Genomic DNA, 21,506 nt, shown 5'->3' with positions numbered 1-21,506 from the left:
AGGGGTGGAATTACCCACTTGATTGTTTTCACTGTTCTTTGGATCCAATATGCTAATGGTTAAATAGTAGTAACTATGAGTAATGGTTTAACTGAGTTGAATAGTGATAGCACTGCATAACTAGCTCAAATACATCTTCTCAGACTAGGGAGGAGGGTACAGTGGTATAAACTGAGATCATTTTAGAACTACAAAATTCATCTTCACTGACCTTTGTAGTTGTGATGTAGGGTCAAGGATCTGGCAAAATACTCATCTGTTTGGGTCACTGGTACATAAAACAAAACAGAAAAATCATGCAAGAAATGACTTAGCATTGAATCATTCCATTATCATATGCTCATTTACTGATATGCCAAGGAGCTTCCAAATTATGTTTTAACCCTAACCATAAAATAAAAATTCTAACTTGAATTCTAAATACAAATTCTTAACCTCATACTAAAACCTAAATGATCCATCCCACACTTACTTTCCTTAAATTTTAAATCTAACCTTATTCTTGATCCTAGTCCCTAAAACTCTAACCCATGCATTGATGATTAAATTGTTCAGGGATGGAAGTGTTGAGTTAGAGAAGCAGCGTGGCTCCGTGGAAAGAGCATGGAATTAGGAGTCAGAGGTCATGGGTTCTAATCCCGGCTCCACCGCTTGTCAGCTGGGTGACTTTGGGCAAATCACTTAACTTCTCTGTGCCTCAGTTACCTCATCTGGAAAATGGGGATTAAGACTGTGAGCCCCATGTGGGAGCTGATTGCCTTGTAGATACCACAGAGCTTAGAACGGTGCTCGGCACATAGTAAGCGCTTAGCAAATACCAAAATTATTATTATTATTATTGACAGTTGAACTTCTATTTTTGACTTAACGTGAAATGCACTTGTCAGTCCTTACTCATTATTTGTTTGATTTTTGACAGTGTGTTATCGGAAACATAACGAGAAGTGAATCTATCATATTGCTTATGTTTTATCAATCACCAGTCACTAAATTCATGGAAATAAAATCAAGGAGGGGAAGACCATTCCGAGACTGAAAAGAAAGTTAATCAAAGTAGAATAAGAATATACAACCCTTATTCAAAATAAAACCTTAGTAATGAATAATGATCAATTTTTATTAAAACAACAACAAGTAATCTGTTTCCCCCTCTAGATTGTAAACTCATTTTGGGCAGGGAATATGTCTGGTAATTCTGTTGTACTGTATTCTCCCAAGTGCTTAGTACAGTGCTCTACTTTGATCAAGTGCTCAATAATATGAATCCTTCATGGAAAGTGGGGGGATGAAAGAGATTTGATTTTAAAATGGCTTGATAATGAGAACAGTAGTAGTCTGCTGTATGTGAAGGGGAAAAGAGTTTCAAGCAGGAGGGAGGGTATGAGCAAGAGGTCAACAATGAGAGAGAAAAGAGTGAGGCACAGAGGATTAGAGGAGCATGGTGTACAAAGTGTTGAAGTGAAGAGAAGCAAGTATATATAGAGGGGAAATAGATAATTGCTTGCCTTAAAGCTGATGATGAGCAGTTTTTGCTAGCAGTGGAGATGGATGAGCCATTGGAGGTTTTTTAGAAGTGGGGAGAAGTGCACAGAATATTTTAGATGATATGGGCATCAGAGTCTACTATGGACTACTGAGAAATGTGGCTTGAGGCAGAGAGATCAGTGAAGAGACTGATGCAGCAACAGAGATGAGATATAACAAAGGCTTGGACCAGGGTGATGGCAGTTTGAATGGAGATGAAGGGTCAGATTCTGAAGAAGTCATGCAGATAGAACCAACAGGATTTAGTGAGTGACTAAATATACAGGTTCAAAGAGAGACATGTTTAGAAGATAATGCCAAGATTGTGGGCTTGGGAGACAGAGAGGATGGTGGTGTTTTCCATAGTAATAGAAAGTTTGGGAGGGGAAGACTTGGGAGGGAAGATGAGAAGTTTCATATAGACATGTTGAACTGAAGACATCGTGGGACATAGAGGTAGAGATGACCTGGAGACAAGGGGAAATATGAAATTACAGAGGAAAGGGGCCAGGGCTGGAGAGGTAGATTTGGAAGTCATTCATGAAGGAAAGGTGGATGAAGCTATGGGAGCAAGTGATCTCCCCAAGGGAGTTGTGTGTGTGGATGGAAAATAGAGGGGAATCCAAAACTTATCCTTCAAAGATTCCCAAAATTAGAGGGTTGGAGGCAGAGGAGGAGCCAGCGAAAGAGACTGAGAAGTAGGAGGAGAATCACTTGGAGACAGGTACATTGTCGGTGAAGGGTATATGTTACTTAAGTCAGATACAGTCCCTGTCCCACATGGGGCCCATAATGCAAGTAGTGGGGAGAACAGGTATTTAATCCCCATATTACAGTGGAGGAAACTGAGGCCCAGACAAGTTAAATGACTTGTTCAAGGTTATACAGCAAGCACTTGGCAGAGCTGAAATTAAAACCCGGGTCCTCTAACTCACAGGCCCATGCTTTTTCCACTAGGCCATGCTACTTCTCATGTTTTTGACAAGCAAGTTCCATTTAGGATCAAAGATATGCTGCTTATGGTTGATGCTGTGCCACAGCCTCCAGACCCAGAAGGCAGCTGCCTCAGTTTCTCACCAGATTTGGGTACATCTGGGTATAGAGATTGCAGGAGTCAGAATAAGGGAGACCCATGAGCATCTGCAGATGTGGTTGCAGCCACAACAGCTAGTTTTATTGTAAAAGTTGCAACAGAGAAAAGCATCAACCAATTAATCGAGGATCTCCACAAGATCACCAGTACCTCCTGGTTAGCATGGACCCAGGGCAATTTGTTAGGGGAAATACCTCCAAAGGGGTGCATCTGGCATCAGGAAAAGCATGAAGCCATAAGTAAAACCAAACTGCTGTTCAGGGAAGGGGAATACTCACAAAAACACCAGAAAACTGTGAGCTGGAATTCCATGATCATCCCAACACAAGTCTGCAGGAGCCTCATAAGCTCTTTGGGAAGGGTGGAGGGAGGGAAATGGATCACTGAGAGCCAAGAGTTATGGTAGCTTCTAATTGGTTGGCTACAGAAGAGTGCACCCTATTTTTGAGGAACTTGAAACTGCATGGGCAGAAGCAGAATGTTTACCCCATGAGCAGGTGATTGAGCAAGCCCGTAAGGCCATGCCTACATGTTCCTTACAGGGTCTTGAAATGGAGGCTTCTCTAAAATGCAGTCAGTCTTGTCAAACTAGCACTTGGTAACTGCTGCAATCTTCACCACCCATGGCAGCCAGCTATTTTTCAGGAACCCAGCAGACCCTGCCCGGCTTGTGGACTTCCCTAGATCTTTCTTTGGTCAGAAACTTTCACCACCTCTAGCCTAGCTCTAGCAGGCATTCCCCTACTTGCACAGGAGGAACCAGAGCTCTAGCCACCAGATTCCCAGTGCCAAGTAGGTGTAGCCCATTGTGGGCAGAGATCATGTCTACCAACTTTGTTGTATTGTACTCTCCCAAATACTTAATACGGTATTCTGCACACAGTAAGTTCTTTGTAAATATCACTGATTGATAGTAACCACAGTGAGTTGTATTAGCAGTAAATTCTTGACCACAATTCAGTTGGTAATCAATCAATCAATGGTATTTATTGAGCACTCACTGTGTGCCAGCACACTGTATTAAGCAATTGGGAGAGTACAATATAAGAGAGTTGTTAAACATGTTTCCTGCCCAAAATGATTTTTTAGTCTAGACGGGGAGACACAGACAATTCCTCAAATAAATTATGGATATGTATGTGAGTGCTGTGGGTCTGAAGGAGGGGTTTATAAAGGGCACAAATCCAAGTTAAAGTATGAAGCAGAAGGGAGTAGACAAAGGGGAAAAAAGGGGTTAATAACGGAAGGCCTGATGGAGGAGATGTGCTTTTAATAAGATTTATTGCTCACACAATTGCACCACTCTTGGCTTAATTTTGGTAACCCCCAGGTGTACTGGGCGGGACCGGAACCTGCGTAGACTACCTGTACCCCTTGTATTGATAATAATGGAATACTGAAGAAAGAGGTCGATAAGTCCAGGTTGATAGTTTATTTAGAGTGGAACACAGGGAGGCTTACCCACGGAACAGTCCATGGCGGCCGGTGGACTTGGAGAGATCACACCGCACCCTCCTCCTGCATGCACTGCCTTATATCCCCTCTGGTGTGCCAAGAATAAAGGGGCCCTGTATGGGTGGAGAGGAGGGAGGCATCGGCCACCTGGCTCAATGCTCCCTTCGAGATATCTCTGGGGCCCCAAGATTCACAAGGTGGTATGTCCTTGACAGTCGTTCACCGTACTGTCTTGTTGCTGCTGTGGGGCCTCCTTCCTCCGGCAGGTCCATCTTCCTCCCAACCGGGGTTGACACTATGCCAGTGCTGTGCACTTAATGAGGCAGGATGGAGCAGGGGGTCAGCCTTGATTGTGCTAGCCCAAATGTTTCCCATGGAATCTGACCATACACCAGGGAAGTGCTGTTTTGCCGGAAATTCCATCTAGCAATAGTGGCAGGCAGGAGAAAAGAGAAGAAAAGAAATAAAAAGAAGGGAAAAGGTAAGAGGGCATTTAAGACTGCTTCTCTTCTGTTTCACTCTTCCAAATGTTGCATGAAATAGGCACATCCTTACTATGTTGTCTACTCCACTGTATCTCCCAAGAGCTTAATACAATGCTCTGGACAGAGTTCAGCACCCACATAATTGACTCAAAAGGCTATTATTTTTTGTATCTGGGACACAAGGCAGAAGGGACTCTAGAATGTTCTGTTTTGGCAACTAATTTGGTTGGTATGAAAGTGACTTCACCCTCCTTCCAGAGTATTTATTGATTATCCATCTGAGGCTGCTGTTAAATTCATGAGAGGATCATTCAGGAAATGTTGACCTATTTTTATAGCTTATCAAGTTCTAGTTCCCTTCAAGCATTAAAGATTATAATGGCTTCCAATGCCTAATTAAACAATTTACTAGAATAAATATGTTGGATTAAAACACCCTAATAACTTCCTCTTCCCTATGTATCTGCGTCCATGGAAATGGTAAAAGATCATTAGCACAAGCACATATCAAGGGATTTTTCATGCTTCCAACAGCAAGCTGCTCTTAAGCAAAGCTACCTTTCACTTCTTTATAATACTAATGAACTTCTATGATTTGAGGAAGACAATTGATAAAGTTGACAATTGGACATAGTTATAATTCTCTAAACAAGTTACAATGGATTTAGGTTTATTTTTAACTGTAGTGCACCCATTTACCCTACAGATTAAACAAGGGTGATCTATTAAGTAGATTTCAAGATTGATGTAACTATGAAATGTAACAGTGAAAGTGTAAACTAACAAACAATTACTAGGCAATTGCTGAATTTATGTTAGAAATTATTAATAATAGTAATGGTATTTATTAAGTGCTTACTATGTGCCAGGAACTGTACCAAGTGCTGCAGTGGATATGAGCAAATGGGGTTGGACACAGTCCCTATCCCACACGAGGCTTACAGTCTCAATCCCCATTTTATAGATGAGGAAACTGAGGCATAAAAAAGTAAAGTGATTTGCCCAAGGTGACATAGAAGGCAAGTGGTGGAGCTGGGCTTAGAACCCATGACCTTATGACTCCCAGGTCTGTGCTCTATCAACTAGGTCATGCTGTTTCTCAGCCTTAAAATAAGACTAAGATACATATGATACAAATAAAGATACAAATTAAGATACATATATCATTTAGGACCTCTTTAACTAGGCTATTGCCAAGGAAAAAAATTATTTTACTCAATTTGAGTTTCACTTGAGAATAACTAAGGTAACAGATTCTGTACAGTTAGAGAAGCCTTACTCTTTGCTATTCTGTTGTTAGTTAATAAGTGACATTGGGACTGAGGATACTTTAGTCCTCATTTTCATCTAGGTGTGCTCAGCTTTGATGATGATGATGGTATTTTTGTTAAGTGCTTACTACGTGCAAAGCACTGTTCTAAGTGCTGGGGGCGATACAAGCTGATCAGGTTATCCCACGTGGGGCTCACAGTCCTAATCCCCATTTTTTACAGATGAGGAAAATGAGGCACAGAGAAGCTAAGTGACTTGCCCAAAGTCACATAGCTGACAAGTGGTGGAGCCGAGATTAGAACCCATGACCTCTGACTCCCAAGTCCATGCTCTTTCCACTGAGCAATGCTGCTTCTCAGTATCTTTGAAAGATGTTTCACTCCAATTCATCCTTCAGGATTAACTCAAATATTTCAGAAAGTTTGTAAAATTATTGCCATCCACAATTTCTTAATCTTAAATTGTTGGCACATATTACTTTGTATTATAATCTTCCTCCTACTTAGATTGTGACCCCCATGTGGGATAGAGACTGTGTCCAACCTAATTAATTTGTTATCTACCTCAGCTCTTAGAACAGTGTTTTACATATAGTAAATTGATAAAGTTGACAAATACCTTAAAAAAATTCTAGATGTTAAAAATATCTTCAATCAGTTGTATTTACTGAGTGCTTACTGTATGCAGAGCACCTGTACTAAGTGCTTGGGAAATTACAATGAAAAAGAATTGGTTGACACACTTCCTGCTCACAAAGTGTGCATTCTAAAAGGAGAGAACAGATCAACAGGTACTTCATATTCCTTCCCAGGAGTTAGGAGAGTCCCAAAGCCACCTTCCTTCAAATATTTGTCAATACCAAATCAAAAGCATCCATAGATATTCAAGTCCTCTTTCAGAGAAAATATTTGTACCAGTTGAAGGTATTCACAGTGGTTCAAGAAATCCACTGACCCTCAGATAAATCAATGTTATGTCCACAGGCCTCCGAAGCACTATGAATTTGCTGGGCCTTTATTTTTCAGCTATAAAAGCTGTTACCTTTGGCAATACTGATAAAGTATAGAGAGATATAACCTCTATCAAACTTCATGCCTTCAGTGATTTCCAATTCATCATTCAGTGTCTTTCTGTTCACTGTGATGGCTCCCTTCCATCCAACTTTTTAAATTGCATCTGATATTATGGTGCCAAATTCTTGGTCTCCATTTGCTGAGATTGTGGCCACCTGAGCAACTTCCTCAAGGGATGTGACGGTTTTGACCATTTCTTGAGTTTGACACTGACAATATTGACAGCATCAGCCCCTCTTCTGATCTCCACTAATTTGGCACCTTTGCTAACCTTCTCAAAGCTTTCCTTGGCAAGGGAGAGGGCCAGGACCATGGCAGTGGTCATGTCCTCCCAGGCATCTTCGTTTCTGTTGCTGGCAACATCCTGGACTAGCTTGGCACCTGTGTTTTTTAGTCTTTGTCCTTCCAGTTCCACAGCTGTCACAACATCCGTGGTGACTTCGGGTCTTGCCAAATTCTGCTCAATGATCACAGTTTGGTCCCAAGATAATTGTCATGGTTTCGGCCAGCAAGTCCACGCCCTGGAGAATTGGGGCTCAGCCCTCCACTCGAAACTTGGGGTCCTTGGCATACTTTGTGTGAAGTGCAGGGCCAAAGCCCGGGGCACCAGCCTCAGCTGGCAGAGCACAGGGAGCAAGAGCACCATTCCTGTGAGAAGTAGGGCATAGAGCAGTGCAAGTCAGTAGCAGTGAGTGAGAACAAACTCTTGACAGTAAAATGCGGGATTGTTCCTTATACGGGATTGTTCCTTTACTTCTATGATCTTAATTTACTGGAGTAGAAATGAGAAAAAAAAACAAGACAAACAGAAGGGCTTTCAAGAAAAATCTCTTTTCAATTCAATGTCAATTTGGAGGGACTTTATTATGGCATTTCTTAGTAGATAGATATTTTAAAGATCTATTAATTATATGGTGGATAACCTAGACCAATGGAAAATTATGTTAATGGGCATATTGAAAGTCATTAAGAAGCTTTGTAATGCTGTCCATGGAAATGCAATCATTTGTAAATCCATAAATGGTATACACAAGAGATAGAACAGTTATGTGGCAACTTTCATCCAAGATCTGTAGAAAATGCTTTAACTTGTGCAGAAAAGATTTCTTAATTTATAACATTTATCACTTTAGACATTTCCCTCCTCTGAGCTCTTGCCAACTATTGATGTTGGCTGCTGAGAAGTGACTCAGAGTATGATCTTCGGTGAAGATTGCTACTCTGCATTTTTTGATCTGCTTACAAGTTTTATGAAGTTGAAAGTCTTTCTCACAGCAGCAGGAACCAAGGCAAAAGGAGAACAACTTAGCTGAAAACAGAAAGGTAGCAATCCCTACAGAATGTTCTTAGGGATAATTATTAGTTCAACCAGCTTTCCTATAATTCAAGATTTGATTCTGAGAAACTTCCATGTTAAGAAAAGTTTATGTTGTGGTATTTCAGAGTTTCATGCTTCAGACCTAAACACAGAGAAATACACACATGCCATTTCTTCTGACACTATATCATGCCGTAGTAATAATAATAATAACAACAGCATTTGTTAAGGGCTTATTATTTGTGAGGCACTGTTTTAAGGAGTGTAGATACAAGTTCATCAGATTTGACCTAGTGCCTGACCCTCATGGAGCTCACAGTCTTAATCCCCATTTCACAGATGAGGTAACTGAAATACAGATAAGTTAGTGATTTGCACAAGGTCACACAGCAGACAAGTGTCAGAGTCAGAATTAGAACCCAGGTCCTTCTGACTCCCAGGCCCATTCTCTATTTACTAAGCCATGCTGCTTCTCCTAACTAACTTCTCCCTAAACAGGCTCTCACTGTTGGAAGAATGTCCCTAATTATCTATGGGATTCTAACCAAAGTGCATCATGAAAACCTGTATTGTGGCAAAACCTAAGTATGCATTCTGTTATAGATTAGAACTACCAATCAATGGTATTTATTGAGCACTTGCCACTGTACTAGCCACATGGGAAAGTAGAACAGAGTTGGTAGAAACATTCCCTGTCCACAAGAGCTTACAGTATAGGACTAAATTCTTAACCTAACTAACTGCTCATAATGCTGGATAACTAAAACTGAAAGTGATCATTGTTGCTACTTTGTAACAGGAATTTTTTTTAACTGCTTAAAATTTTTTTTTCCTGTCCTTTGGGCTTTTGCGTGCATTTTTTTCTTTTCAGAGCCTCATGTAAGAACTGCTTGGGCAACTTGATATCTGTCTTCTACTCTGCTCACATATTCTATTCAGCTCAGTTGTGTTGCTGTGAGCATTGTTTCAGTATTGTTGAGCAGATGGCATTTTGTTACCAAATTGTTGGAATCTTGTCCTGTTATTTGATGTTGAGTATAGTCTGCAGGATAGCCTTGAAATTATGCTCCCCTTATCAAAGATATGCTGGATGGGATGTTTAGAAAATAAGTGCTAACAGGGGACCCAAATGGCTACTGTGTGGAGAGCTGAAACTGGGGAACCAAAAGCAGGGAGGACAGAGAAAGTTCCTCATGGACACAATAGGATTAAGCCTGAGACAATGTTGTAATCAAGAATGGAGTAGCTTTCTTTTTTGGGAGAAAAAAAGGTTTTGATGGAAAGAGACAGGGTAGTAAAAGAGAAATCAAATCAAGCCAGGCAGTACAAACTTGGATATCACATTGACTTTTTCAACCATACACACACACTATCCTTAGTTGTGAGCCAACATAGCTACATTCACAACATAGATGACCTCCCCATGAGTATCATTTATATATGGCCATTTTTACTGACAAACTGCACTGCTAGCACTATATTTTTACAAGCTCTGCCAGCAAAAAGATGCTATTAGACGTTACCTTTTGTATTGGAATTCTTGCCTATTCTAACCCACATCAAAATGGCAATACTCTACTTTCTTTATCTCTTTGAGAAGATTGTAGGGGGAAAAGAAGTAGAAATATAGTCTTGTAAATTACTTCAGAAGACAGTTCTGTGAAGTGATAAAACCTCTTGCAAAAAAGAAACCCATCATATTATCTAATCATTGCAGAAAAGGGACACAGCACTCCTGATTATATTGAATTTATTTGGCTCAAGAAACTGTAGGATGCACAAACACCGCTGGGCTTCATTTCCTTTCCATTGCCTTTTCAGAAAATGGATAGCATGAACAGTAGAACTGCAGATGTGATGGCAGCCTGCCTGGCTTCCATCCAGTTATATTGCCATCAGCAGTGGTACACCAGTGTATTCATGGAAATAACATCATGATCTAGTGAAAAGGGCACAGGAATGGGAGTCCTCAATTCTAATCCCAGCTCCTTCACTTGCCTGCTGTATGACCTCGGGCAAGTCACTCAATTTCCTTAAACCTCATTTTCTTTGCCTGTAGTGGAAAGAGCACGGGCTTGGGGGTCAGAGGTCATGGGTTCTAATCCCAGCTCTGCCACCTGTCAGCTGTGTGTCTTTGGGCAAATCACTAAACTTCTCTGTGCCTTAGTTACCTCATCTGTAAAACAGGGATTAAGACTGTGAGCCCCATGTGGGACAACCTGATTACTTTGTATCTCCCCAAGTGCTTAGAACAGTGCTTGGCACATAGTAAGCGCTTAACAAATACCGTTATTATTATTAAAACAGGGATTAAATCTTTCTCCCTCCCCATTAAACTGTGGGTTCCATGTGGGTGAGTGAATGTTTCTGGCCTGATTATCCTGTATCTACCCTAGGTCTTAATATGGGGCTTGGTATTTAATAAGCAAATGATAATAATAATAATAATTGTGGTACTTGTTAAGTGCTTACTATGTGTTTTAGTAGGTAGAGCACGGGTCTGGGAGTCAGAAGGACCTTTGTCACTTGTCTGCTGTGGGACTTGCGCAAGTCACTTCACTTCTCTGGACCTCAATTCCCTCGTATGCAAGATGGGGATTAAGACTGTGAGTCCTTTGTGGAACAGGGATCCTGTCCAAACTGATTTGCTTATATCTACCCCAACACTTAGAACAGTGCTTGACACATAGTAAGTGCCTAACAAGTGCCATCATTATTATCATTATTATTATGTGCCAAGCCCTGTTCTAAGCCCTGGGGTAGATACAAGATCTTCGAGTTAGACACAGGCCCTGACCCACATAGGGTTCACAGTCTCAATCTCCATTTTTACAGATGAGGGAATTGAGGCACAGAGAAGTTACATGATTTGCCCAAGGTCACACAGCAGACTCCTAGATCCATGTTCTATTTATTCACTAGGCCATGCTGATTCTTCCTATACAAGAGACATAATAATAATAGAGAATAGTCATCATCATTTGACCGTAATAATTATCATCATTTATATTATTGTTATGCAAAGAGTTTATAGCCTTTCTCTTCTAGAATCATTCAGTGCTGCTCATAAATATCTTCACCAGTCATTGCAACCCCAATTCTCAATTCAAACTTGATGACAAGAATGTGGAAGTGCTGTCAGAACTTCAGACATGTGCTTTGCATTCCCCTAGTTGAACATCAGTCATTATTTCTAATATAAACCCCATATTACCAGGGGTTTTAAAACTCAGCTGCTCATGCCTGAGTAGAAAATGTTGACTCCAGAGGCGATTAGTTCTGTTGTTTTTCATTTTATCATTTGATTGATGAAAAATGTGTAAGGTGTTCAAGGGACTTTAGAATTTCAGTGTTTCAAATTTATAGGATGCGAAGAGGTTTTCTCTTTAAAAGGACTGTGTAAAGAACAGCTTGTAACATTCACAAAACACCTAGTTCAGGGACTTTATACACATGCTTTTTCAAGCAGTTCTGTGTGAAAGATAAAAGGAGTTCACCCAGTATTTTACCACCAACTACTTGGCTTAGGAATTGGAAAACTCAATGCTTCCCATTAGTTCATAAAGTGCATTGGTGTTATGGGGGACTTCAAAGTGAGAAAATCTTAAAATAAAATGGTATTACAGTTATCTCACCAGCTCTGAGCAAAATGTTCTTTGTTATTTGACAAGCTGTGTTTGGGTCTCCCAATTTTGAGTCATTCCTGCTGAGATCATATTGGGTTTCAACCGTCGTTGAGTATTACTATGTTTTTTCTTAATGTCATAGGTTAAATTGAACATGGCTCTTCCCAAAGTAGAGAAGAAACAGCATAATTCAGACAGTGACAACATGTGTGCAGCATCAGACATAGTGAGTACTACAATATATATTTTCCTGAACTCAGGGTTTTGCAAGAATGCAACCTCCATATTGCATTTTTATTTTGGGATGTATAGACAGTGAAGCTGTTTTTCCTGTTAATGTTAATAAATAGACTTGCTAGTTTGAATTGTAATTAGTACCATTTTCAAAGTAGATACAACTTTGTTTCTTTAACAAACATTTCTTGAGAAAATGTCCCAAATAAATCCATGTTGAAGGCATTCCCAATTCACGTATTGGACAATGATCATGTATATAATAAACACTGGTAAGCATAAATACATTCATTTTTATGCAAATAAATACACACATGTATGTATAATCTTGTTTTTCCTTATGCAAATGTTTGTCCAGGATTAGATATAGAAAAGTCTAAATAAAGATTGAAAACTGCTGGAAACTGCTGGAAAACTGCTGATTGAAATCTGCAGGTACTTGAAACTAGCCTTTTAGCACTTTGTAATCCCTGTTTTCTGCTCATTCTCTTCAAGGTTTTTTTGGATGATATTTACTTTTGACAATCTCTATTTTGTGGAAAGGTCAGGTATTTTATCTTGTGGGTGATTCCATCCTGGGAGACTAAAATGGATGATGAGAAGCCTGAACTATTTCTTCTCCTTTGTTGGAGTCTAAATTCAGTCACATAAGGTGATTGGACTGAGCTATCCTTTTCCCTCTGCTCCCTCTCTGCTTGCCCTCTGCCCTCTGCTCCTCCCCCTTTCCCCTTCCCCTCCACTCAGCTAAGCCCCCTTTCCCTCTACTCCTCCCTCTCCCCGCCTCCCCTCAGCACTGTGCTCATTTGTATATACTTTTTATTACCCTATTTATTTTGTTAATGAGGTGTACATCCCCTTGATTCTATTTATCGTGATTATGTTGTCTTGTTTTTGTCCATCTGCCTCCCCCAGTTGGACTGTGAGCCCGTCATTGGGCAGGGATTGTCGCTGTCTGTTGCCGAATTGTACATTCCAAACACTTAGTACAGTGCTCTGTACATAGAAAGTGCTCAATAAATACTATTGAATGAATGAATGAATGAATTGGAAAAATGGGTTAAGATCCTTAGTAATCCTTTCAGGAAAGTAATTCTTTTGAATTCTAGTCAAAAAAGAGGAAAATGGGAATTGTCCCAATTTCCTCTTTGTCTATTCCCGGGAGACAATTAAGGCACTTGAAAGCATTTGTCTGGTGGGGATAGAGAAGGAAGAAGGATGAGACGTGGACAAATTATTTTTGAAAGATTAGGCTGGAGAGGGTCATGATGATCTGGGAGGAAAAATAAGAGACTTTTCTTAGAGGGAACTTTCAGAAGAATGGAGCTCTGAACAAAGGAACATGAAGAAATCATTTCCTTGGTCTATTTTTTGTTCTACATGCTCTGAGCACTAAATGAATATCATCCAGAGACTGCCAGTGAAAGTAAAACAAACAGGTAAATAGAACATGTAATCCAGCTGGTAAGAATTTACAGTGAAACATACTAGCCTCCTTCCTCCTGCCCCTTCTTAAAAACTCTCCCCTTATTTCTCAGCAGTATCTCAAGAGGAGGTCTCCTGCCTCATCTCAAAATCCTCCTGCTTCAGCTGCATCTCATTCATTCATTCATTCATTCATTCATTCAATTGCATTGAGTGCTTACTGTGTGCAGAGCACTGTACTAAGCTCTTGGAAAGTACGATTCAGCAATAAAGAGAGACAATCCCTGCCCAAACCAGGCTTATCTCCAACACCATCCCTTTACACCTTATCATAGCACTTGTCCCTTCTCATCTTCCCTCCAAAACCATCATCTTCAAACTGTTCATTCTCCAATGGCTTTTTCCCCAGTGCTTTCAAACATGCCAGTGTCCTCCCAATCCTAAAAAAACTCTCCCTTGACCCCACAACTCCCTCCAGTTATTGCCCCATCTCCCTCCTACCATTCCTTTCAAAACTCCTTGAGTGAGTTGTCTAAACTGCTCTCTCCACTTCCCCACCTCCAATTCTCTCTGTGACTCCATTCAATTTGGATTCGATCCCCATCACTCATTCATTCATTCATTCATTCATTCAATAGTATTTATTGAGCACTTACTATGTGCAGAGCACTGTACTAGGCACCTGGAATGTACAATTTGGCAACAGATAGAGACAATCCCTGCTCAGTGACAGGCTCACAGTCTAAATGGGGGAGACAGACAGCAAAGCAAAACGGAACAAAACAAAAACAAGACATCATCATCAAGATGGTAATAGAATCAAGGAGATATACACCTTATTAACAAAATAAATAGGGTAAGAAATAATATTTGCAAATGAGCACAGTGCTGAGGGGAGGGGAAGGAGAAAAAGCAAAAGGTGGGGGGGAAAGGGAAGGGAGGGGAGCAGAAGGAAGGGGGTGCTCAGTCTGGGAAGGCCTCCTGGAGGAGATGAGCTCTCAATAGGGCTTCGAGAGGGGAAGAGAGTTAGTTTGATGGATATGAGGAGGGAGGGCATTCCAGGACAGCAGTAGGACGTGGGCCAGGGGGTCAATGGCGGGATAGGCATGAATGGGGGACCGTGAGGAGGTGAGCGGCAGAGAAGCGGAGTGTAGGGGGTGGGCAGTAGAAAGAGAGAAGGGAGGTGAGGTAGGAAGGGGCAAGGTGATGGAGACCCTTGAAGCCTAGAGTGAGAAGTTTTTGTTTCACTCGGAGGTTGATAGGCAACCACTGGAGGTTTTTAAGAAGGGGAGTGACATGCCCAGAGCATTTCTACAAGAAGATGAGCCGGGCAGCAGAATGAAGAATAGACTGGAGCGGGGAGAGACAGGAGGAAGGGAGATCAGAGAGGAGGCTAAAGCAATAATCCAGTCGGGATATTATGAGACCTTGTACCAGCACGGCAGCAGTTTGGATGGAGAGGAAAGGGTAGATCTTGGCGATATTGTGAAGGTAAGACCGGCAGGTGTTGGTGACAGATTGGATGTGTGGGGTGAATGACAGAGCAGAGTCAAGGACAACACCAAGGTTGCGGGCCTGTGAGATGGGAAGGATGGTCATGCCGTCCACAGTGACGGAAGTCAAGGAGAGGACAGGGTTTAGGTGGGAAGATAAGGAGCTCAGGGGAAGATGCGGAGCTCACTCCACAGCAACCTCCCCTTCAAAGTTCACCAATAATTTCCTCCTTGTCAGATATAATGGCTTCTACTCCTTCCTAATCCTCTTAGACCTCTCAGCTGCCTTCAACATTGTGGAGCATCCCTTTTTCCTTTGAAATGTTGCCACCAACCTCTCATCCCCAACCTCTCACCCACATCTTGCCTTTGGCCTGAAATGGCCTTCCTCTTTGAATCTGATGGACTTTCACTCTTCCCACCTTCAAAGGCTTATTAGATGTACTTCTCCTCCACCAGATTTTCCCTGACTCATTTAATCTTCTCCCATTGTCTTCTGTGTCACCTTTGCACTTGGATTTGCACTCTCTATTCACCCCTCCCTCAACCCCATAGCACTTGTGTACATATTCATAATTCATTTATTTATCTTAATGTCAGTCACCCCCTCTAGACTGTAATCTCATTGTGGGTAGGGAACATGTCTACCAACTCAGTTTTACTGCAATCTTCCAAGCATTTAATACAGTGCTCTGCACACAGTAAGCACTTAATATATATGTTTGATTGATTGGCAGAGGTACTACTAGGTTGGTCATTCACCTAGGCACATACCAAACAGTCTGGCTTGCAGCTAATCTACCTCTGTAACAGTTTGGACTCAGTACTGGATGCCTTTATGGTCAGTATTTTTATTTTCTAGACTGGAAGCTCATTGTGGGCAGGGAATGTGTCTGTTTATTGTTATATTGAACTCTCCCAGATGCTTAGTACAGTGCTCTGCACACAATAAGCTCTCAATAAATATGATTGAATGAATGTATGAATATTTTCACCATTCACTGTTTACCCCATGCCTTAGATCCTGCCACTGAGTTCTAGTCTGTGTTCAGCTGGACCTAGGAGTGTAATGTATGGGCTTTGGATAAAATGAAGTGGTCAAGGGTCACTCTAGAGAAATGGTCTAAGTTCAGGGGGCTTCAGGTGTTCTTCCATACACCTAGTTAAAATGAACCCACATTGGATATATGCATAATTGTAATAAAGCATTTATGTAGGGGGTAATCTCGAGAAGCAGCATGACTTAGTGGAAAGAGCTCAGGGTTGGGAGTCAGATTGTTGGTTTGAATCCTGTCTTTGCCACTTGTCTGCTATGTGACCCTGGGCAAGTCTGTTCATTCATTCAATAATATTTATTGAGCACTTACTATGTGCATAGCATTGTACTAAGCGCTTGGAATGTACAAATCAGTAACAGAAAGAGTCCCTGCCCTTTGATGGGCTTACAGTCTGTTGCCTTCTCTGGGCCTCAGTTCCCTCATCTGTAAAATGGGGACTAAGACTGAGAGCCCTACGTGGGACAACCTGGTAACCTTATATCTTCCCCAGCCCTTAGAACAGTGCTTGGCACATAGTAAGCATTTAACAAATACCATCATTATTACCAAGTGCTTAGTATAGTGCTCGGCACACAGTAAGTGTTCGATATTTACAATTGAATTAATTTACTGAGATAATGGGGGAAGAAGACATCAGATTTCATGCCAAAGGGGAAGCCCTACTTTTCTTCAAAAAACAATTAGGGAGGCTTCACAAGTAAGGCAGTATCTCAGGAGCCATTGCATGTTAGAAGGGAGCTGGAGGGGGGGAATGGGAACTGGGTATGAATCTGAAGCAGGGATGGGATAAAAGGAGCAGTGAGTAAATTTGGGAGGAGCAAACAAGAGAAGGGAGACAAATGTATGGAATCAATCTAGGGGTTCCACGTTAAGGACTATAAACTAGATGAACTTGGAAATCACTGGAAGGAAGGTCAGATAGGACAGATCATTTTAGAGGTAAAATTGAAGTTCTAAGGGAAAGGATAGGTCAATCCTACAAATGGGCAATCTGGAAACCAGGAGCTTGGAATAATCATGGCAAAAGAAGACTAAGGCTTGGACGAGGGACAAATTGGAGGGATGGAGAAGAGAAAAATGCAGGTGATTTCAGAGGTTGTATTTCTCTCTCTGGTGGGGAATAAACGAGTAAAACTGAGAAAGAAACAAGTAACTAATTCACCCCTGAACAACTGTTGAAAACGTCATCCATTACCCAAACGAATGGGGAGTGAGCGAGCAAAAGGGGGAGCTTGGAGTTTGTCAGGATTACTCTAAGAAAGTCTCATGGCTTGGACTTATTAAGAGTAGAAATGATGACGCACTGACAATCAGAATACCAAAACAATCTCAGCTTTCCCCAGGAGCAGTCACTATGGTTTTTTGCTTTTTGTTTATTTTCAATCTGGTGTTGCAGAAAAAAAAACAACTTGTTCTGTTCTAAGCAACTTAGAAATGAATTGTGAAGTCCCTGACCCCTACTCTAGGCATAGCTGCTTTGTTTGGCATTTGTTCAATTGATACAAATTGATACATTTTTTCTCTCCCTCATTTCACCAAACTGTTTGTTAGAAAGTAAAATAAAAAAAATTCTTCCCTCTGGAAATCAAGCTGATTTGCCTTCTTCTACTGCATTGCAATAAAAAAGGAAGGGGACAAGAGACTTATTTAGATCTTCCAAAGTGTTTTCAGTCTACAAAGCACAATCTCCTAATACCCTGCACATGTGAGAACTAAGCTAGGAAATTAAATGAAGGGAAGGACTTGAGTGTGTAATCTGAATTCACCTCACAGCATTGTCTTAACAGATGCGCTTGTAGATAGAGGATAATAGAAGCTTCTAAAATGGAAATGCTCATGGCTCAAATCACTGAGGCCCCATTCTCAATTTTTTGTAATAACAATGGTGATGGAGATGGCAGTGTCTTTGGCGATGGCATAGTTTCCCCTGCTGCTCTCTCTGGGGGTGGGGGACACCTCATTTTCATATGCTCCTCTGGACACACTGGCAAAGGGGGAAGTGTTGGCTTTCTTCTTGTGATCCATTGCTACTTTGCCAAAATTCTACTTCCCCCATTACTTTCTTTCCCTTTCTTCGAAACCCATATATCCACCTCTGCCACCCACTCCAGATTCTAGTAAAGGTCATCTACCAACCCCCAGGTTCCACCTCCAACCTTTTCAACCATTTTGATCCCTTTCTCTAATATTCCTTCTCTCTTCCTCTATCCCTACATTGGTCCTTGGGGACTTCAGTATCCACATAAATGTTCCTGATAACCCTTCCACTGCCTGCTTTCTATCACTCCTCAACTCCACAAATATCCTACTCCACCCCTCCTCACCCACTCACCAACTTGGACACACATTCGATCTCATCATCTTTAGCCACTGAACAATGTCTACCCTTACCAATTCTGAAATCACTCTATCTGACCACAACTTCCTCACCTGACTTCTCTTTCACAACCTCCTTCATGCAAATCTGTGCTGTTCCTACCCAGAGACCTTGGGTCTTTTGACTCCATTCAATTATCTCAATTCATCATGCCCCATTTAGCCAATTAACTGAAAGTTCCTTCCCTTGATGGCCAAATTGATGCTTTCCACACCACCTCTCTACTGGACTCAATTAACTCTCTCCTCTATCCCTTTGCCAATCTTGTACCACTAACCCACAACTTTGGATCACCTCCACAGTCCGCTTACTTCACTATTGTGCATGAGCCACTGAGCACTGCTGGCAGAAATCTAGATATCAGGCTTATCTCTTCCACTTCAAGTTTATCTTTGTGTGCTTTAACTCTGCCCTCTCCTCTGCCCAGCAAAATTATTTCTCTATCCTCATTGACACCCATGCCCATTGCCCTTGCCAGTTGTTCCAGACATTTTACTCTCTGCTCAAACCCCCTTCCTGCTCCCCCCACCTCCCCAATCCCTTGCCCTAATGATCTGCCCACCTATTTTATTGAGAAAATTGAAACCATCAGGCATGATCTACATAAGATCTCCCCTGGCCCTCCTTAGTCCCTCACCACTCCTGCCAATTCTTCAACTCTCCACCTTTCCCAGCAGTATATCAAGAGATCTCCTGCCTTCTCTCAAAATCCACCTGCTCCACCTGTGCATCTGACCCCATCCCTTCACATCTTAACAAAACAGTTGCATCCTCTCTTCTTCCCTTCCTATCTTCAACTGTTTGCTCTACAATGGCTTCTTACCCACAGCTTTCAAACATGACCATGTCTCCCCTATCTTAAAAAGCAACAACTCTCCCTTGACTCAGTGGCTTCTTCCAGTTATCACCCAATGTGCCTCCTACCATTTCCCTCCAATCTCCTAGAGTGAGTTGTCTAGACCTACTGTCTCAAGTTTTTCTCTTCCATTCTCTCCCTGACCCCTTCTGATCTGGCTTCCATCACCTTCACCCCAAAGAAATAGCCCTCTCAAAGGTTAGCAATGAGAGCTAGGCACATAGAAAGTGCTTAACAAATACTACAAAGACAAATCACCTCCTTGCCACATCCATGTATTCAATTGCATTGTGCTCTTACTTTGTGCAGAGTACAGTACTAAGTGACTGGGAGACTACAATACAACAATAAGCAGTCACATTCCCTGCCTGCTACGAACTTACATTCTAGAGCCAGGAAAACAGACATTAATAGAAATAAATTCCAGATATGTACATAAGTGCTGTTGGGCTGGGAGGAAGTACAAAGGGAGCTAGTCAGGTGGAACAGAAGGGAGTCGGAGGAGAGGAAAGGGGGGCTCAGACAAGGAAGGCCTCTTGGAGGAGATGTGCCTTCAATAATGCTTTGAAATAGGGGAAAGTAATTGTCAGATTTGAGGAGGGAGAGCATTTCAGATCAAAGGCAGCATGTGGGTGAAGGGTTGACAGTGAGTTAGAGAAGACAGAGGCACAGTGAGAAGGTTAGCATTAGAGGAACAAAGTGCAGGCTGGGTTGTAGTAGGAGAGTAGTGAGGCGAGGTAGTAAGGGGAGAGGTGATTGAGTGTTGTGAGGAGTTTTTGTTTGATGTGGAGTTGGATGGGCAGCCAATGGATGTTTCTGAGGAGTGAGGAAACATGTTCTGAAAGTTTTTGTAGAAAAATGATTCAATGGTCTCTGTTCCATCTAATCTTCCTCAATGTCTCAATGTCAATGCCTTTGACACTGTGGACCATCCCCTTCTCCTCGAAACATTATCACTAACACTCTCCTCTCATGGTTCTCTTCCTATCTCTTTGGTAACTCATTCTCAGTCTCTTTTGTAGCCTCCTCTGCCTATGACGCCCTAACTGTGGGGGTTCCTCAAGGTTCATTTCTGGGTCCCCTTCTATTCTCCATCTACACCCACTCCCTTGGAGAACTCATTCACTCCCATGTCTTCAACTACCACCTCTCTGCAGATAATTCCACAATCTACATTTCCAGTCCTAATCTCTCTCTCTGCAATCCCGCATATCCTCCTGCCTTCAAGACAGTTCTACTTGGATGTCCTGCTGTTACCTCAAATTTAACATGCCCAAAACAGAACTCTCTATCTTCCCATCCAAACCCTGTCCTTCCCCTGAGTTTCCCATCACTGTAGACAGTACCACATCCTTTCTATCTCACGAGCCCACAACTTTGGCGTTATCCTTCACTCTCTCTCATTCAACCCATATATTCAATCCATCACTAAATCCTGTCAGTTCAACCTTCTCAACATTATTAAAATCTGCCCTTCCCTCTTCATCCCAACTCCTACCATGTTAATCTAAGCACTTCTCCTATCTTATATTGATTACTGTATCAGCCTCCATTGCTACTCCTCCCTGCCTCCCGTCTTTCCCCACTCCAGTCCATACCCTACTCTCCTATCCAGATTATTTTTCTACAAAAACATTCAGGCCATATTTACCCACTTCTCAAAAACCTTCAGTGGATGCCCATCAAAAAATACTCCTTTCCATCAGCTTTAAAGCACTCAATCACCTTGCCCCCTCCTACTTCACCTTGCTACTCTCCCACTGCAACCCAGCCTGCACACTTCACTCCTCTAATGCCAACCTTCTCAGTGTAACTTGATCTTGTCTATTTCACTGCTGACCTCTTGTCCATGTCTTGCCTTTGGCCTGGCACACCTTCCCTCTTCATATCGGACAGGAAATTACTCTCCCACCTTCAAAGTCTAATTGAAGGCACATCTTCTCCAACTCCCTTCTGTGTGGCCTTGACTTGCTCCCTTCATTTCTCCCCCACAAAAGACCCACAGCACTTATATACATTTCTGTAATTTAATTTATTTATATTGACGTCTGTCTCCCCTTCCAGACAGTAAAGTCTTCGTGAGCAGGGAAAGTGTCTGTTATATTTTTATATTTTACTTTCCCAAACACTTAGTACAGTGCTCTGCAGAACAGTTAGCACTCAATAAATATGATTGATTAACTGACTTTTAAGCCTCAGCAACTTAATGCCCAATTATTT

The 21,506-nt window shown here is 41.7% G+C and overlaps 1 pseudogene; it reads right to left on the bottom strand.

Annotated features, from left to right (window-relative positions):
- LOC100074784 overlaps positions 1-7,548 on the bottom strand; it is a 53,986-nt pseudogene extending 46,438 nt beyond the window's left edge.
- Positions 7,549-21,506: the final 13,958 nt, after the last annotated feature.

This window comes from Ornithorhynchus anatinus, chromosome 1 (genome assembly GCF_004115215.2).
Source record: "Ornithorhynchus anatinus isolate Pmale09 chromosome 1, mOrnAna1.pri.v4, whole genome shotgun sequence".
NCBI lineage: Eukaryota > Metazoa > Chordata > Mammalia > Monotremata > Ornithorhynchidae > Ornithorhynchus > Ornithorhynchus anatinus.
This window is presented reverse-complemented; position numbering and strand designations above follow the sequence as displayed.